The following is a 5,997-nucleotide window of genomic DNA, read 5'->3' as shown; positions in this document are numbered from 1 at the left end:
TAACCAGAAAAATCTAAAATGTATTCCCAAAATCGTGCAGCCCTATAGTTTCTCTTGATATCAGCATGTTCACAGTTTGTTTGTTTTTTTATACAGATGCCACTGAAGTCCTGCTGACTTCAACATTCACATGAGTCTCTGTACATGAACATGGTAAAATGAAAAATCAAATACCTTGGAAATGACAGGTATTTACTATGTATCAGGAATGGCACAAAGTTATGTGACTGTTCAAGTCTCTTGTGTGTTCAATAATGTGTTTTTTTGTCCTTTGATGCGTATCTTTGGATTATGTTGTTTTGTACATAAATCCAAACAATCAAAAAGCCATTATTTTTTAAATCTCTACTCATTCTTTGTTTATAGTTCTTTCACAGCCCCACCTGATAGGGCCATTATGGGGGGGTCTTTGTCTTCCTCAGGTCTGAAATACATCAATATGCATGATGATTCACACCTCCTCACATAAAGCTTTCTTATACAAAACATGTCTTACAAATTTTAAATCAATATATTGTTTTATCTGAATGAGGAAGCAGGGTGATTTTAACATAGTTTTGGAGCAAATATTCTAGGCTACGTGATACAATTTTCAGAAGTCTTGTGTAGAAATAATCAGTATGGATTTCATGACCTTATTTCAGTGACAATTTCTTTTTTTTCACAAACCGTGCAGAAACTGCGTTATCATTACCTCAAAACTATGAATTATCTTAAAACTGATGTTGACTGTCATGAAGAGGTTTATACTGTCTCCAGGGCCAACTTCTTCACTAACCTTCACTGACTTCTTTTTACGTTGCAGAGCATTGTCAATCCACAAATCCACTTCATTTGTAAATTTATTGAAAGCCTCTACCTTAGGTTCAAACCAATGCAGCTGATCATTATTAACTTCTTCCTCAGACTCTAGTTGAATTATCAATTCTTTAACAGAAGCATTAATGTCACAAAACTCTCCAAGAAACTGTTTGAAATCTGGTACCAGCTTGCTCTTAACAATGCATTGGCGCAGAAACGCACACCTTTTGGAAGTGCAAGGAAGAGATGAATGCTTTATAGAGTCCAAACATAACTGCACACTTAATTCATCATGAAATGTGCAGTTTATTTTGCCTCTAAAATACACATTGAGCAATATTATACTATCTGCCCATTTCACAGCATGATTTCTTGACTACCACAAATACTGCTCTAACAAAATAAGGATTTGTGCACTTTTTACTGTTCTTGTTTTTTTAATTGACCTTTGAATTTAGCATTATTGTGTGGTTAAAAAAAAACTTGTTACCTTGCCAAAGCATTGACTGAGCTCTGTGATCTAATGGTGTTGTTGAGCACTCCAAATGTAAACTTTACATGCAACAGTCAGACAGTAATTGACAGTTCTCTGATCCAATGGAATATAGGAATCGTCAGATTGACAGTACTCTAGCCTAATAGTGTTGGGAGAACCAGTGGGGGTTGGCAATCATATTTCAGGGTGGCTGTGACACCTTTTACAAACACCCCTGCTAAAGTGCCAGACATTTGCGCCCTTCCAGCTGATGGCGCCCTAGGCGCCCGCCTAGTTTGCCTATGCCTAAAAAAGGTCCTGCCTCCAGGTTTTCCACCTCCTTCTACATACCGTTTTTTAAAACAATGCGGAAGTGTACTTTTTCACAAGGGACCACACTCCTTCCACAATACTCAGAACTGACTGTGTACAGGTTTTGCACTTAATATCACAGTCATAAATTATGAATTAATTATACACAGGTATTGTCATGCAGGGTGCATGGGTGAAGGTGTAAAGTTCCATTGCTGTGTTGAAAGTGCTCAAAACAAAATATATTAAACAACTAAAAGGACAAATATCTCATTTTAGAAATTGTTGTTGACATTAAGATTTTTAGTGGAATAGTACGATTTTAACAGGAAAAGCGACAATCTTGTCTCAGCAAACCATTGAAGAGCTTCTGAGAGAGGTGGAGAATGTCAGGAGAGTCTTGGATATGGATGAATGAAAAGCATTGCATTGAGGAGATGAAAGCATTTGTGATCCACATAAGCTGACCACACAGAAAAGCACTACGCCCAGGCGCATTTATCATGTACATCCTGTTAGTATGCAAACTGAGCCAAACATGTTTTCTGAGAGGAAACTCTTCACAGAACAATGCAATACATCACAACAAAAAGCCACAGCTGAATGACAACGAGCTTGCGTCTGCGGAAACAATCCTTTAGCCTGTCAAGTGAACTCAAATCACTTTTTGTATTAAATGTTGCAGCTCCACCTTAGTGTCTTTTTATTACCATGTAGTTTGTTAACAAAATGGCCAAAAAACATAATGAGCATACCCTGCCCAGACCCTTGCTTTTCTACAATCCTGAGTTCAAAGGAAGTGGATACGAATGAACATTTGCTTTGAGTAATATGGACCAGAGATCATGAAAAAAAAAGAGATGACAGATAAAAGGCCTGAGACAGAGAACACTGAGACAGAGCCAAGAGGAAGTAAATTAGCGTCAAATGTGAAAAAAATAATAAAAAAATAACACTGCAGTATGAGCTGCAAATGATTCTGTTCTGCATCTCCCCGACCAGGGCCTATTTACCAAGCCTGGCTCACCTCCAATTGTTTGTCCCCTCTATGTTTTGTCCTTGGAGCGGCACTTAAGTGTGTGTACCGCTGCCTGCCTCCCAGCCAGAGCCTCTTCTACACCTTCACATCCTAGGAGGGGAGAAAATTCCCTCGGCACTTGCGAAAGTCGCACGCCAGGTCGGATGTTTGCTTAAACCAAGATCACATTGGATAAAAGGCTGGCCGCACCGGTGCTGCTTTCTCAAATATCGCTCTCACGCCCCCTCTTCCCTTTGAGCAGGAGAGAGTTGTTGTTTTTTTCAAACCAAGACTCTTCAAGGACCCTATTAACATGAGGGACCAACTTCAATCAAAATTCCAAAGGTGCAGTCAGTGACCCACGGCTCTCTTGACCCTAACCTGCTCCCTGACAGCTCAGAGTTCCCATAGTTTTCTTTTGGCTTAGTAATACACGGCATGGTGTGAATAATTATTCACAACACATTTTTCAGGGGGACATTCCTCTCGCTGACCTTAAAACGGAGGGTTACTCAAAGACATTTTGGGAAACATATTACAGATCTATTGGAATACCGCTGTTTGTTTCCCTGTAGAGTTTGTCTCATACTGATGTAGTTTCCAGACACAAGTGTTCGGAGTAACCTACCTCTGAGCAATGTTCCACAAACCAGCCAACACAAACCAAACCTCAGCATCTCAGAATACAGGCCACAGAGCTCAGAGCAAAAGGTATTGAATTTAACTAATGCAACACAGGAACAATCCTCAGGACAGCTGCGTCATATTACATTTGGAGCCAACTATAACAAGGTTTGTCGTCTTAACAAGTGTTAGGCTTTAAACAAACTGCACAAATTATTTTTATTTTTTTGTGCGACTGCATTTAAAAAAAAGGATGGCATATTTAAAAATGCAACATTTTTGTGTACCCATGCTGAAAATTCCCGGCACGTTTAACTTCTGGTGGAGACAAAGGTGCAACATAATTACAGCAGACTTTGTTTTCGACACACAGGGGGTCATGGAGCCTGTGTCATTTCTTGGTCCCATTCTCACTATCTCTTGTACTGTTTTTTTTTTTTTTTTCTCTGTTTTTTTTTTCTTTCCTGCCCAGTGTGATTCTCACAAAACAAACTCCACTACAAACTCAAAAGAAAGAAATTATCCATCCATCTCCCACACCACTTGTCCCAGCGTTTTGGGAAACACCCTGGATGAATGGCCAGTCCACTGCAGTTCAATAAGAAATCATATATTATATAAATAACAGTCTGTTATAGGCTCAGTAAAGGAATAGTTTACACAACAAATTCAGACTTCAATTACTGACCTTCATGTCATTTCAAACTTGTATAACTTATATTTGATAAACAAGAATGATCTTAGACAGAAGGAAAAATTGTAAGTAGTGTAAGAGGGGCTGTGGAACATAAGAGGAAGCTCCAGTCTGGGAATTTCTGCTGCACAGCTGAGTTCTGATGCGGAGGAATTAATCAGAGGAGGCCAATGCCAGATTTTGTTCGGCAGCCCGGAGTCTTGGCTAAGCCGAAAATGGCGTGAGACCAAATGGCTAGCCACCGAGGTCTGCCGGGTCAACCTAATCGGCCTCGTGGTAGATGAGGTTCATCTCACCTATAAATGGTAAGTGATGGAGAGTAAATTCACTAAAATGTAGTCAAAATGATTCAATTGCATATGAGATTGAGATGCGATCTGGCGTGAGTCAAGTCAGCACTCATGTTCCTGATTTGAAAATACAGTTGTGTTTCACTGCTGTGTAAATTTATATTGTGCTCCGATATTTCTCAACCAGGGGAACAGCTGCAAAAGGAAAGACAGCATTCAGAGAATATAGTATAGAGAGGATACTAGTTGTCAGTTGCACAGAAAAAAAAAAAAAAAAAAATAATTACATTTCATGTCCTTTTCAACATAATATTTAGACACTCCCATTGCTGCTCACTAATGGGTTTCATTTATGTGTTTTAGGTACACCTGTGTTAGCTTTGATTGTATCAGCTGATTTCCAATCAAGAGCAATTTTGAAGAAACAGTTGCATTTGGACTGCGACTTCCATCACTGTGAGCCCTAACAGGACCAACATCTGGGTTGACCTGAGACAAGTCGCCACTGATTCCCTGAACTGTCTGGACTGGATAGTTAGGGAAGTCAAGGAGAAAGGCCTGAACATGTGGCCGTTAATTATATATTGCCGGACATTAAAAATAGTTGGCCGAGTGTTCTGTCATCTGAAGGCCGAACTTGAAGAGGATGCCTGGGTAGCTGGAGAACAAGAGCATTAGGGTGACAATTTAATAATAGGAATGTTCCACAGCCAGAACTCCCTGTCAGCAAAAGCAGAGTGCTATCATCATTCTCTGGAGAGGGCAGTTGCAGAGTAGTTGTGGCCACAACTGCTCTTGGATTGGGTGTGAACTTTCCCAAAGTGTCACATGTTATCATGTATGGGGTACCTGATGATGTGGAGGCCATGCTCCAGCAGGTTGGCAGGGCTGGCAGAGATGGCACTCAGGCACATGCTGTTGTCTATGCCACCAAACAGCACCCACAAACGTCTGAGGCTGTACAGAGAGTTATTGACCAAAGCAGAAATGGCTGCTTTCGACATGCCCTTTACTCTAACTTTGAAAAAGATACAAAAAGTGTAGAACCTGGACATCATTGTTGTGCATACTGTCACTCTGTCTGTAAGTGTAACTCTGCAGGTTGTGCAGTGCCACTACCCAACTATGAAGAGTTACAAGAGATTTCTTCACCTGATCAATATAGAAAAGTTACTTCAGAGGACTAAGAGCTTATTAGAGATCTTTTGCAAAAATACAGGGAAAGTCTGGTTATAGAAAACAAAATTCTAAGGATAATGTATGAGGTATTTGGAGACTTTGAGTTCTGTCAGTCTGCTGAGCGTCATGATGACTTTTTGATGCCAGATATGGATTTCATGGGCTACTTTGATGAGGAGGATTGGGAGCATGACCACATGCTATCAACATGTAGCAGCTCTGAATCTGACTTTTCTTTGCTTAAGAGCACAGACTAGATGTTGAAACAATGTTAATAATTTGAAATACTCTGCATTGACAATAAAAATCTTTACTTTTATTTTGACTGTGTGAAAATATTGTGTCCTCTGTGTTGAAATTACTTAAGAATGAGTGTTTCCTCACTGCCAATCAACATATCTTTTTAATATAGACAACGTACAAAAACATCAGGATAACTTAAAAATAAGGTTTTAAGAACAACCATTGTTGCTGATAAATACAAATAAATACAGAAATATTTACACTCAATGTCCATCCTACACTATGTGATGTTTAAATTGGTACATTCCGCCAGTCTTTAATTTTGTCCCTCATCCAATTCCAAAGCTCTCTGTAATTAAGG

This window comes from Scardinius erythrophthalmus, assembly GCF_964197995.2.
Source record: "Scardinius erythrophthalmus genome assembly, chromosome: 7".
NCBI lineage: Eukaryota > Metazoa > Chordata > Actinopteri > Cypriniformes > Leuciscidae > Scardinius > Scardinius erythrophthalmus.
This window is presented reverse-complemented; position numbering follows the sequence as displayed.